We start from the raw sequence: 14,573 nt of genomic DNA, 5'->3' as shown, positions 1-14,573 counted from the left end.
CCTTTGACCTGCTTCTCCTCATTTCCTCCCCCAGCTATGGTGACTACTATTTCATTCTCAATCACTTGTATATATGAGCTCTTTTATATTTTACTTCCATGTGAGAGATCATGCAATATTTTTCTGTGTTTATGTCTTTCTGTTTGCATTTTTCTAAAAAAAATTTAGTTATAGAAGAACACAATATTTTTATTTTGTTTATTTATTTTATGTGGTGCTGATTATTGAACCCAATGCCTCACATGTTAGAGGCAAGTGCTCTGAACCACAACCCAAGCCTCCTGTGTTTGCATTTTTAATAAAGGAAATCATATCATACTTTCAGCATCTTTCTTTCAGCAAAAATGATTTTGAGATTCATCTATATTATTATATGTATCAACCATTTATTCCTTTCTATGATTCAATAGTATTCCCTTGAATACTAACATATTCTTTTTACTTTAATGATTTACTTAATGGTGACTATTTGGACTATTAAAATTAAAATGATATTAGCATTCATGTATATGTATTTGCATTGGCATCTGGTTATATTGCTTCATGTAAATACCTAGAAGTGAAATAGCTAAGTCATATGGTAAATATGTTAATTTTACAAGAAAATGATAAACATTTTGATGGTGATTGTACTGTTTTATATTCCTGCTAATATTTATGAGAGTTTCAGTTGCTCAACATTCTAGGCTGTTCTTGATATTGCCTGTTCTTTTTAAGTTTAGATATTTTGGGGGTTGTTATTAGGTCATTGTGTTTTAGTTTGTTTTTCACTGATAACTAATGATGATAAGTGTCTTTTCCTGTAATTACTATCTATTGCCTACTCATATATCTTCTTTTGTAAATGCTTGTTAAAATGTTTTGAACATTAAAATGTGGACTGACTTCTTATTATTGAATTGTATAAATTTTTATATATTATAGAACAAATTCTTTGTAAAATGTATTTACTATAAACATTGTCTATGTTTATTTGAGTTGCCTTTTATTTACTTTTTCAGTCTCAATCCAACTTAATTAGTAGTTTTATAATTTTGTGCTTTTTATTTTACTAGTATATTTTAGAACAAAGGTGTTAAAATTTTATGAAGTCTAATTTATAAAATTTTGCCTTACATGTTCTATTTAATAAATACATATATATGTATATATATGTATGTGTGTATATATATAATTATATATATATGTGTGTGTGTGTGTGTGTGTGTGTGTGTGTGTGTATCCTCAAGATTATGTTTTGTTTTGAAATAAGAATTTTATGGTTTTACCTTTTATTATTGAGGTCTACAATTTAGAGTAATTTTGTGTAAGTTAAAGGTGAGATTATTGTTATCTTATTTTTTTAATTCTGATGAGTTCCATTTTTTGAAATAAATTTTTTTTCACCATTGAATGACCTCAGCATTTGTTTTGAAAAATCAATTCACCACATATGTGGGGTCTACTTCTGGATTCTCTATTTTGCTCCATCCATCTGTCTGTCCTTAAGCCAATAGTACATTGTTTTGATTACTACAGTGTTACTATAATTACTGAAGTTTGGTAGTTTAAGTCTTACAGGTTGTCTTCTGTTTAACATTATTCTCACTATTTTATTTCATTTCTTACGTTTTCACATACATTTTAAAATCCATGTCAATTTCTCTAAAAGAACTTGTAGACACTGTATTGAATTGCATTGAATTTATAGATCACTTTGAAGTGAATTTTCATCTTAATAATATAGAGTCTTCCAATACATGAATGTATAATTTTTCTCCATTTATTTTGACTTTTGTTAATTTTTTTTCCATCTCTATTGTTTACATATAAAAATTGCACCTGTTTTTTGAAGTTTTTGTTTAGCATTTTATGGTTTGGGGGAGTTCCTATTGAATTTTTTTTTTTAAATTTCATTTCCTATGTGTTCACTATAGGCATACAAAATACTGTTGATTTTCTATAATAAACTTTATATATTGAGGGGATTATAAAATTGTTACTTTTATACATAACCATGTTTGCTATCTTTGAACTTTATTCATTTAAGCTTAGTCATTCTTAAAAATCTAAGTTTTCCTCTTGTATCATTTCCTTCTTCAAGACTAAAGAATCTCATTTGCATTTTTCATAGTTTGCTTTATCTAAAAATATCTTACTTTACTCCATTCTATTTTTACTTAATACAGAATTCCAGGTTAACACTTTTTCCTTTCAACACTTTAACTATGCTATTTCACTGTTGACTGTCTTTCATGGTTTTTGAGGTCATATCCACTATCATTTCAATCATTGCTCCCTGGTATGCAAAATGTTATTTTCAGGTTGCTTTTAAGAATCTCTCCTCACTTTCGGCTTTTGGTTCTTTAACTACAATGTGCCTATGTCTATGGGCATGGTTCTTTTAAAAGATACCATTTGGAGTTTGATGATCTGTTGAGAATCTATAAATATAGGTTTTTCACCAGATTTAAATTTTTGTTCATGATTTCTACAAATAAGTTTTTTCTCCAAATTTTCTCTTTGTTTCCTGGGATTACAATTACCAATGTGATAGATCTTTTGAAATTGACTGAAGATTTCTGAGGACCATTTTGTCTATATTTCCAGATTTTCCTCTCTCATCTTCAAATTAGAAGGTTATATTGCTCTATATTCAGTTTCACTTAGAATGTTTGCCACCTATTTTTTAATGATCAAAATGACCCAGGAAGTTTATAATTCATGCCTTATATTTTATCAATTCTAGATTTCTATTATTTTTCTATTTTACATTTCTATGCTGATATTGCCAATATTTTTATTTCTTGCAAACATTTTTCATTACCTCACTGAGCATAATTATCACTGTAAGGTCCTTGTTGATAATTGTAACATGTGGTCATCTAAGAGTTGACATCTACTGATTTTCCTTTGCCTTCAAAAAGAATAATGATTTCCTAGCTGATTGTAACAACAGTGATTTTGTATTTTAATTGTGGACATTATCAATGAAAATCTAGGCTAGAGATATTTTTTTCATATTGTTTTAAAACGGGTTGATTTTTTTCTTTCCTAGAATTTAACTTAAAAACTACTATTCTAGGGACAGACGAGGCAAGACCCAAAAGACAGCAGGAAACACTTTTATTTGGCTGCAGCCAGACTCAGAGGGCACAGCTTTTGCTGTAACCAATTAATCCCCTGAACCCTGAGTTCAGGTCATTTCAGAATTTTATACCCAGCATGTAAGGGGAGGGCTTCAGAAGTTCACTGTCTGCAGAAGTTCACATAAAAGCAGCTTTTTCTCTCATTGTTCTGGGCAAGCTAACCTTTCAAGCACAACACCTGAGAAGGGGAGAGCTTCTTCTCCCCTTTCTTTCCTCCCCCTGCCAGCTGTTTCCATAGAGCCTAATTGGTAACTTTCTTATCTTAGAAATGTAGACATCTCTGTGAAGCTGGAGCTCAAGGTCAGAGGCCTTGTTTACACATTTTTACAAACTAGTAAGGGGGTGTCCAGCACCCAGATTGCTGATTTCTTCCAGGCTAGTGGCCAAGTAAAATAGGGCAACACGAAAATAAGAAGTTTTTCTACATTGAACTCTTTCGTAGACACTCTTTTGCTGACAGTCCTAAAATCAGCCATGGTGAAAATTTCTAGAGAAGCCCAGTTAAGATTTTTTTGTGGAGGAGGGAGTGCCACTACACTACTCTTCTGTGGTGGTGGCAGCCTAAATTGTAGTTTGGCTTCTTGAAAGCTTCGCTCCTGATTGTTTTGAACTTCTCAGAGCATGAATGCTTCAGGTGTCAGTAATTCATGTTTTAGTGTTTCCTCTTTTCTGGTCCCCTTTCCAGAAGCACTGGTTTCTCTGCGCTCCATTCTCTGATTCTTTTGCGAAAAGGAGGGTGAGTTTATTTTTCCTCTCAAAAATACAGACACACATGACCAGTACCACTCTGTGATTAACTTCCTCGGAAAGCTGCTAAGGAAGGACACACTGATTCTCTGCTGGTCACGTGCTCCAACCTTTAATTTGCTTTCAAAGGATGCATGCTCAGCTTCCATCTCCAGCACCCTCAGGTAGGTTTTGTTGGTTTTTTTGTTTGTTTGTTTGAGATGCAATAACTCTTATTTGTGGGAAGATCCATTTATGAGAAGCTTACTCCTCTATTCTGGAAACAGCATCCCAGTATACATAGCACCACAAAGCTAACAAGGGCTCCCTTTTCTACATATTTTTGTTCTATTTCTGGCTAAAACATCCTTTTAAATCAATTGCCCCAATGAAGCAAAGTCCTGAAGACTATCCATTAGTTTTCTTTGAGCTTGTGTGTGTGTGTGTGTGTGTGTGTGTGTATAATATATATATATATATATATATATATATATATATATATATATATATATATATAAACTATAGAGAAAATATTTGCTGCTCTCCATTCTGCTCTCAACCCTTAACTGCAGAAGGATTATTGAATTCACCCCAACATCACCATGCTTCTCTGTGGGTAAGAGGTGTTTTGTTTTGTGTGTGTGTGTGTGTGTGTGTGTGTGTGATTTTGAATGAAAAGAAATTAAAACTAATCCATAGCCCTACTATCTTACTTTTTTATTGCCATGAAACAATTATTTCCTTAATAACATTTTCTTTTTATTCTTAGTCTGTAAAAACAAAGGCATAGAGCAGAGTCAAGCCACCCTACAATGTACATGAACATGAGTGAGAAATAAATCTTTGATGCTTTAAATCTAAAATTGTGGGGTTGTTTGTTATTAAAATGTAAGTTAGCCTAAATTACCTGCACAGACATGCTACATAACTTAGCCTAAGCTGACAGATAATTATGTATGAACGTAAGATGACGGTGGAGTCCATCACTGTGCCTAGTAACAATGATATGAACAGCTATAATTTAAAAAAGAAAAACACTGGTCTTGCAAAACAAGTTCACATTTATTATGAAGGAAGCAACATGGAGTGGGCCAAAGTCTACACTATTAAGGAGATGTACCATTCTTTCCCTTGTCTAGGTACTAACTTATAGTATGACCTTTTGAAAGCCACTTACCTCTTTACCCTTAGGTTTCCCATTTTTATGGTAATGAGTCTAACTATAGAAACTCTGAAGATGTGCCACAACCAACCTAAGATTCCACAAATACTAGTAAAGCATAACTCACAGTCATCAGTGTGGAGTTTCTCTGCAGTGGAATAATCGGAATAATACCACAGGGACCTCAATTACTATACAAGAAGATTTTTTTTTTTAAAGAGAGAGTAAGAGAGGAGAGAGAGAGAGAGAGAGAGAATTTTAAATATTTATTTTTTAGTTCTCGGCGGACACAACATCTTTGTTGGTATGTGGTGCTGAGGATCGAACCCCGGCGGCATGCATGCCAGGCGAGCGCGCTACCGCTTGAGCCACATCCCCAGCCCCACAAGAAGATTGTTTACAAAACAAACAAGAAAAGCTTTGGCACTTGATCCTGAAAATTAAGATACTGATTTCTGCTTAAAAATGTTACCACACCCCTTGATCTTCCCTTCTGATGTGAGATTGGGTATGTTTATGTAGAGGTTGCTCCTACAACCTGTTTTCTAGTATGGAAACGCACATGGAGCAGAGTCAAGCAAAGTGGTAGCAACCAGAGTCAGACTGCATATAACACGAATAAGGAAGTTTATTACTATAAGCCACAAAAATTTGGGTGGTGTTTGTTATGCAATAAAACTGATTGCTACCCAAAAAGTAGTACCAGAAAGGGGTGCTCTCCCAACAAAATACCCTAAGCTATGTCATTAGAAATGTATAATATGTTGGCAATTAAATTTTTATTGGAGGGTGTAAAATAAAGGCAATAGGTCTCATGGTAGTAAACATCTGGTATGCTGAAAGTTTTAAGAACTTGGAGATGCGAATAATCAGCGTAATACATTTATATGATTTAGTAAAATAGTTTTTTTAAAAAAATTCTTAGACTTTTTATTAACTGCATTGAGCAAGTACCACAAGGCAAGTACCACTATATGGGCTCAGAAAAGAATTGGCCAATTTGCAAGGAAAGATGTAAGGGAAAATAAAAAACCCAGTAATCCTCAAACTTCCCGGGATGAGATTTACAATTTCTTCTCATGTTCAATGTGTAAAAAATAAGTGAGCAGTTATTCAAAGAATCAGATTCAATCTCCAGACATAATCTAAAATTAAAGTTGTAGCTCTGTTAAGAAATCACTATGGATTAATATGGATTTGATGTATGTTTTTAGTTGGACCTAGTAGCTTAAGAATAGGAGTATAAAATTGCTCTCTTAAAGAATCTTTCAATGAGAGGTGAAAATTTTTAAAAATATTGAACTTGTGAATAATAGAGTACAGTTGACTATACACGTAATCGAAAGAACTGGGTGCAAAACAGTTTATTGTTTTATAATATGTCCACAGGAGTAATGTAGGCTGAAAAAAACACTAAATTATCAAATAGGTCATGATCTGCTCTGTTTGGATTTGAACAAGGAGAATAAAAAAAATGAGAGACAAACTAAGTACCTATGGCCAATAAGGAGCCATGGAACCTATTATAGGAAGTAGAATTTGTGCACAATCAAGGCCCATTACCTACTTTTAAATAAAGAGTTTTATAACATTTTCCCAAAACAACTTAAGAATTTGTATAGTCCAGTTGTTCCTGAGTACTTTCCATTTACCCTTTTAAAATTGGTTTATATACAAGTGTGTGCATGGCTGGGGTAGACTGAAAAATTTAGTTTACAGATCCTTGGGTCAAGAGAAGTTATAACTCCCTAAAATGTAAAGACTTTGGTTAAATCCTGGTTGAGAGTTTGATTGTGTAAAGTTTGCAATATCTTTCTTAGGTAAAGGAATAGAATACTTGGTATGCAGGAAGAAGACAAGTAAATATTTGTGATCAAGAAAGAAATCTTTGGTACATCACATTATTTTTTCACAATCACTAAATAAGTTCTACTTCTCTGGGAGGACTGTACTTGCTCACCAAATACATTGTTACTTGCCAGTGCTTACTATGGGAGGTGTTTGTATCCCCAATGCATCGATAGGAGTTTAGCCCTATATCTTGCTTCTTTGGTCAATGGTTATTAGCAAACATGATACACTCCACAGATAATCAAAGATCATAGCAATATCTCCAATTACTGTCTGCCTCTTGCCCTTCACTGCTGTGTCAAGAGAATGTAGATGCCTACTTGGGATCATCATCCATCTGGATCCCCAATAAGAAAACTCAAATGGCAAAAATAAAATGTACAGAATAAAGCCACAGATTAACCACATATAAATGAAAAACAAACACTTCTTACAAGTACAAAAAAGAGAAAATATTCCCACCACAATACCATCATCTCTCTCTTTAATTTCAAAGGAGAACTTTTTTTTCCAAGACCCATCCTCTTTAAAGAAAGGGACCTTGTGCTATTTGTAATATATATTTATTATATATATATTACATTTATAACATGGGCATTTATAACCTGTAATACAACCTAGGGTACATAACATGTTAGAGGAGGAGAAAATAGGACAATATCTCAAATTTGTATTTAATGCTGCACGAAGAACCTTATGCAAATCAGTCTCTGGGCTTCAGATTCCTCATCTATCATATATAAATATATTCTGCCCAACAATTCTTGAATACATTTGAAGCCTCAAAAATAAATGAAGTAAAATATTTTATAAGATTTACATTAATATACTAATTTTCTCACATGAAAATGGAAAGACTTAATCTTCAACAACACTGATACAAAGAAATCCATTTTTATTCTTGAAAATGAAACAATACTTTGAATTTAAAATAAGGAATGTGTTTTTTGTGCATACATGCAAATCTATAAATTTTTCACAAGAAAACCAAAAAGTAAAACACACATAAAAGAAATCATGTATGTACCTTAGTACACATCTTAACTGGAGAATAATTATATCTGGACCTGTGGGTTGGATCACCTTTAAAATGTAGTAGAAATTGACATTCATGTAAAGATTTTTTGCTAAAATTATATTCAGTGATTCTAGGGACCAAAATTCTGATTTTTTTATCATGTTCTGAATATGACCTTTACTTTTTCAGAAGAAAAACATTGAAAGAAATTAACGTGTTCTAAATTATTCCTTTTTCAGTTCCTAACCCACAGCTTTTTATATGCAATTACAATGAAAAGAAGAACTATTTTACTTAAATCATTATCACATTAAATTTTTTGACGCTATAACTCAAAAGAAGTGAACTGAATTGAAATTATGTGCTAAATACTGAACTAATCAAAGTGTTTACATGTGTTGTTCATTCATTCTGTCTTTGAGCTTCTGTATAAAGCAATTGTATAAATTTTGTGGTTGTGTTGACATTATGTAAAATTTTGTGATGAGAAGATAGAAAGTGTGGCAATTTTTTCTCATTAGATAATAATTTCCATAACTACAATTATTAGTAAATTCAAGTGTTTATCCAGTGACTGGTATGTCAGGTGTTTGGATAGCCAGCCAGGATAGTTAGATGAAAAAAATTAATTTCTTGTCAAGGAAAAATCATCATGCCTCCATGGATTTTCAAAGTCTGTGTAGATGATGGACATTTATTTTTTAAATCAGGTAAATATACACAATCAGAAAATGTGATTTAAAATACTATAAATTAAAAGTCTAAAGTGCTTTGAAAACCATATAACAGAGTCGCTGCTATACTATTTCTCTACTGAAATAGAGAAAGTTTTTTTTCTGAGAAAAGATATGTCAAGTGAAACCTGAAGGATACATGGGATTTAAGTAAGTAAAGAGTGAAGTAAAGAGACATAATTCTAAACAAAAAGAATAACCTGTGTGAAAACCTAGAGGAGGTAAAGAACTAGGTGTCCCCTGCAGAGTGAAGGATAGATGTGGCTGTAGCTATGAAACAAGAAGTGTAAAACACACATAAAAGAAGAGTAGGTTGAGATTTGACAGGGCAATTGAGCAGATGCTGGATCTTGCAGGGTCCTTAGGTGAGGAAAATCATTTGGATTGTAGTCTGTTCTGCAATTAAGATCAGGTTTAAAAAAAAATGATTTGTGCAAAGGCCCAAGGGCATGACAAGCATGATTTAAAAGTGAAACTGCACGAAAATGGAGGAAGAAAAATTACATGGCTAAAGATGAGGCTGAGAGCTAAGTGGGGTCATATTAGGTAGGACTTCTTAGTTTATGCTAAAGAATCAGGGCTTTAACTCAGAGAATTTGAGCATGATTTATCATGGTAATGGCATATTTTTTAAAAAATATTTATTTTTTAGTTGTACACAATACCTTTATTTTGTTTATTTTTTTTTGGTTTTTTTGGGTTTTTTTGTTTTTGTTTTTTAATTTTTTTTATTGGTTGTTCACAACATTACAAAGCTCTTGACATATCATATTTCATACATTAGATTGAAGTGGGTTATGAACCCCCAATTTTACCCCAAATGCAGATTGCAGAATCACGTAGGTTACACATCCACAATTTTACATAATGTCCTATTAGTAATTGTTGTATTCTGCTACCTTTCCTATCCCCCACTATCCCCCCTCCCCTCCCCTCCCATCTTCTCTCTCTACCCCATCTACTGTAATTCATTTCTCTTCTTGTTTATTTTCCCATTCCCCTCACAACCTCTTATATGTAATTTTGTATAGCAATGAGGGTCTCCCTTCATTTCCATGCAATTTCCATTTTCTCTCTCTTTCCCTCCCATATTTTGTTTATTTATTTTTATGTGGTGCTGAGGATCAAACCCAGGGCAAATGCCGTACCACTGAGCCACAACCCCAGCCCTGGTAATGACATCTTTTATGTGTTTTTCTGCAGTGTGGATTATGATTACAGTAGGAAGAGAAATGAAAGAAGGAGGCTAAAAAAGTACAATATTGTGATAGTTAGCAAGAATTAGGATTTTTAAAAAGGTGCCATGTATATATGGCATTATTACAGAATACAGAAATACTAAAAATGTTCTGTTTTTTGTTTGTTTGTTTTTGTTTTTTGAGGTAGTACTGATGATCAAATCCAGGGCTTTGCACATGTTAAGCAGGTACTCAATCACTGAGATACCCCACCCCTAAGCCTGAGGATATTGCCTTTTAAGAGTTACAAAAACTTTATTAAAAGTATTATACTTGAAAGTAAACTAAGAGTTTTTCTTTTTGAAAATATAAATGAATGGGACAAACCTTTAGGTAAACTCAGAAATGAAAAAAGACTCAAAATTATAATAGAAAAAGGGATATTACAACTGATATCACACAAACACAAGGTCAGCATAACTGCAATACCAAAGCTAAATAAGGATAGTCCAAGAAAAGAAATTTACAGTCCATTATCCCTGATTGAACATAGAGATATATTTCATTTTCATGGATGGATTAGAAGAATTATTGTTGTTAAAGTGCTCATACTTCCATACTTCTTGTTAAAGTGCTCATACTTTCAAAGAATTCCCCATTAAATTTCAAGGGAACTTTTTACAGAAATTAAAATCTATGTACATCCCCTAGTAGTCCCAAAGAACTAAAACAAACTCAAGCTTAAAGAACAAAACAAGAAGCATGTCCAAATGTTCAACAAAGAAATAATAATCGAAACAGCAGAGTGATTGCCTAAAAACAGACATATAGAACAATGGCACTGAATGGAGAGCACAGAAATAAATTCATGCATTTACAGTCTACTGAAATATGGCAAAGCTTTGAAGAATATCAATGAGAAAAAACAGATTCTTCAATAAATGATGTTGGGAAAACTGTCTATTTGCAGAAGAATGAAATTGGACCCTTATTTCACACTACAGACAAAAATCAACTCAAAATGGGATCATACTTTAAAAAGTTAAAACTTATAGAAAAAGGCATAGAATTTTTCTTGACAATTGTTTGGGCAGTGATATTCTGGTTATGTTCTAAAAAGTTAAAAAGTATGTGTAACAAAAGCAAAAATAAAGTAAACTGCATCAAACTAAAAGGCTTCTACACAGCAAAGAAAGTGAAGAAACAGCCTATGGATGGGGGGAAATATTTGAAAAATGTACATATGATTAGGGGTTTAATATCCAAAGCAAGAATATCAAACAACTTCAGGCAAGAAAGCAAATAAGCTCATTGAAAAGAAACAATGCATTGGAATACATTATTTTCAAAAGAAGACATTTACAATTGGCCATCAAGTATATGAAAATCACTCATCTCAAGGAAATGTAAATCAAAATCCCAATGAGATATCACTTCACACCTGTTCGGATAAAAAAGAGATAAAATATAAGTATTGGTGAGAATGTAGAGAAAAGGGAATCCTTGTGTACCGTCAGTGGGAATGTATATTGGCATAGCTATTATGTAAAACCATATTATGTAAAACCATAGAGGCCCAAAAATCAGAAAGTAGACTTATTTTGTGATTTAGCAATCCCAATTCTTGAAACATGTCCAAAGAAAATAAAAGAGACATCACAAAGAAATAACTTTACTCTCATAGTCACTGAGGCATTGTTCACCTTAGCCCAGGTATGGAATCAAACGAAGAGTCCATTGATGAATAAATGGATAAAGAAAATTATTATATATTATATTTTAATGATAATACATTATATAGTTTATTACATATATATTATTAGATATATTGAGAGTAAATAATAAGTAAGCCTTATAAAAATTATTTTTATAAAACAGTTGGGAAATATGAACATACATAGCCATATATTTTAATTTTATATATATGAAAAAAGCCATATTGGGGCAATAATATTTTGGCTATGTTCTAAAAAGTATGTAACAAAAGCAAGTGTGTGTGTGTGTGTGTGTGTGTGTGTGTGTGTGTATGTGTAGTGCGTAGTATTGCACTGTGAGTATAGGATGCTGTTCAGCCATATAAAAGAGGAAAATTCAGTCATTTGTGATAATATGACTGTACTTGGAGAACATTATGTTAAGTGCAATCAGCAAGGCACAGACAAATAACTACTGTATGGTCTTACTTCTAATGGACTCTAAAATAGTCAAACTCATTGAAGTAGAGAGCAGAATGGTATTTGTCCTGGCTAGACTATGGAGAGAAGGGAAAGATGTGGAGAGGTTGGTCTAAAGGCACAAAGTTTCAGTTAGGTAGGATGGGATAAACTCTGGAGATCTAACATACATGATGGCAATAGTATTAAATTACACTCTAGTGTATTCTTGGTGTTGAGAGCCACAGCCAAAGGGGCCCCAGCAAACTTCCAGCTGCCAGCAAACTTCCAGCTGCCGGCTGATGATTGGCTCACAGCGGCCCCAGCAACATCTAGCTGATTGGCTCCTCTGCAGTGATGTTCATTGGGCTGTTTCCCCGCCCTTCAGACTGCCAGCTGATGATTGGTTCACAGCGGCCCCAGCAACATCTAGCTGATTGGCTCCTCCACGGAGCTGCTCATTGGGGGACTTCTTTGGCTCCGCCCACACGACCCAGCCAATCAGCCTCAAGAGCAGGAGGATTGTGGGAGGTGGTGAGGCTTGTGTGGGGGTGAGAGGCTTGTGGGAAGCTGATGGTGGCAGTTGGGCTCTGAGGGTTTTTTCCTGAGGAGCTGTTTTATTTGGCGTTTGTAGTTCTAAAAATAAAGTTAGTTTCTTTTGACAAGTGGCTCCTGAATTGTGCCCAGCCAGACTGCGGCATTTGGTGGCTCGCACGGGGAGCGACTGAGGGTAAGTAAACTGCTCTCCCCTGAGGGCAGGGCGAGAGGATGGGTAGCCATTCTAAGTTTCCTCTTTTGTTTTGCTTCATTTTTGTTTTAAGTTGCCTGTCCCTGGAGATGAGTGAGACGGAAGAAAAACCGCTCACATCTGAGAAAAAACTATTTGCGTCTGAGGAACAGATAGGGAGAAAGGACGGATGCACATGTCAGGAGGATAGAAAGGCTATAATGAATTTTTATTTTTCCCTTTTTATTTCATTCTGTCTCGGTTTTGTTTGGTGTTATCTTGTTGGGTTGTATTATAGTAGAAATACGGGAACAGAAATTAGTAAAAAACAAACCGAAAGACTGTTAAGTAAATTGTTAGAGGAAGGAGGCATCCCAGTAAAATCAAGAGCAGTCAGGGCATACGTTGATACAATACAACAATGTAGCCCATGGCTTTTTAAGGAGGAGTTGTTAGATATATCACAATGAAACCATCATGGTGAAGATTTAAAAAGAATAGAAAAGAACAACCCAGGGACTCTGCCAGTTGGCACATTGCCATTGTGGACGTTCGTATCTGGTTTGCTTAGTCCAAAGCCTTCAGTTCAGACAAAGGTAGAGGAAGGAGAAGACATATTGATTCAAGTAAAAGAGAAGGTCTCTCAAGTTAGTCAGAAAGAGGAAAAGATTCAAGTAAAAGAGAAGGTCTTTCGAGCTAGTGAGACAGAGGAAGGAAGTTTAGAGCAGAAAAAGCCATCAGGGGAAAAGTTACAACAGGAGACTGCTAATAACACCTTTCTATCAGAGAGCGTAAGTGTCCAACCAACAGCACCACCTCTACAGGAGACGGCTACTAACAGCATTCTATCACCAGAGGGCATAAGTGTCCAATCAACAGCACCACCTCCATATGCTAGGAGACTCCCAACCCCCGCAGTTGATAGTTGGGATCCTGAGACAGGATCTCAAGTATGCCCTGTATTTGAGGTAGGAGGGCAGCGAATTTACCAGGGTTTAAATTTCAAAACAGTGAAGGAGCTAAAAGAGGCTGTAACAACCTATGGTCCTCAAGCACCCTTCACTGTAAGCTTGGTCGAATCCATTACCAACTTAAACATGACGCCAGCAGATTGGGCTAATATTTGTAAAGCTGTGCTAAATGGAAGACAATACCTGTTATGGAAGGTTGCCAATGAGGAATTTTGCAAGGAGACGGCTAGGCGAAATGCAGCAGCTGGTTATTCTCAGAGAAATCTAGATATGTTGTTAGGAAAGGGACCTTATGAGGATCGGCAGCAACAAATTGCATATGATCCTGGTGTATATTTACAAATTGCTGTAGATGCAGTTAAGGCATGGAAGACTTTACAAGGACATGGAGGTTTACAAGGTCAATTATCTAAGATAATACAAGGAGCTAATGAACCTTACGCTGAATTTGTAGATAGGCTTATTCAAACAGCTACCAGAGTTTTGGGGAATACAGAACAAGCAATGCCATTAATAAAACAACTGGCTTATGACCAAGCGAATCGTTGGTGCAGAGATATCATTAGACCATGGAAACAGGAAGATTTAAACACATATATTAAATTATGTAGAGACATTAATGAACAAGAGCAAGTCATGGCAGCTGCAGTAAAACAGGCTTTAGATGCCAGAGACATTAATGAACAAGGGCAAATTGTGGCAGCTGCAGTAAAACAGGCTTTATATGCCAGGCCAAGAACATGCTATAATTGTCAACAAACAGGACATTTTAAAAGGAATTGCCCCATAGGAGGAGGGTTTAACAAAACTAGGTATCAAAGGAGTAGAATACCGGATATTTGCCCACGATGCCGTAGAGATAGACATTGGGCTAATGAATGCCGTTCTCAAACCACCATAGAGGGTACTCCATTACATTGGGCTA

At 34.5% G+C, this 14,573-nt stretch overlaps 1 pseudogene across 1 annotated transcript in view; it reads left to right on the top strand.

Moving 5' to 3' along the window:
* Positions 1–4,821: 4,821 nt before the first annotated feature.
* LOC308653385 (large ribosomal subunit protein uL30-like 1) overlaps positions 4,822–14,573 on the top strand; it is a 64,247-nt pseudogene continuing 54,495 nt past the window's right edge. The window contains exon 1 of the transcript in view: positions 4,822–4,970. The product of the transcript in view is annotated as a large ribosomal subunit protein uL30-like 1 (transcript). The remainder of the gene's footprint in view (positions 4,971–14,573) is intronic.

Source organism: Spermophilus citellus, assembly GCF_964194105.1.
Source record: "Spermophilus citellus genome assembly, chromosome: 7".
Taxonomy (NCBI): Eukaryota; Metazoa; Chordata; class Mammalia; order Rodentia; family Sciuridae; genus Spermophilus; species Spermophilus citellus.
The sequence above is the reverse complement of the archived record's forward strand: the minus strand, read 5'-3'. Positions and strand labels throughout refer to the sequence as shown.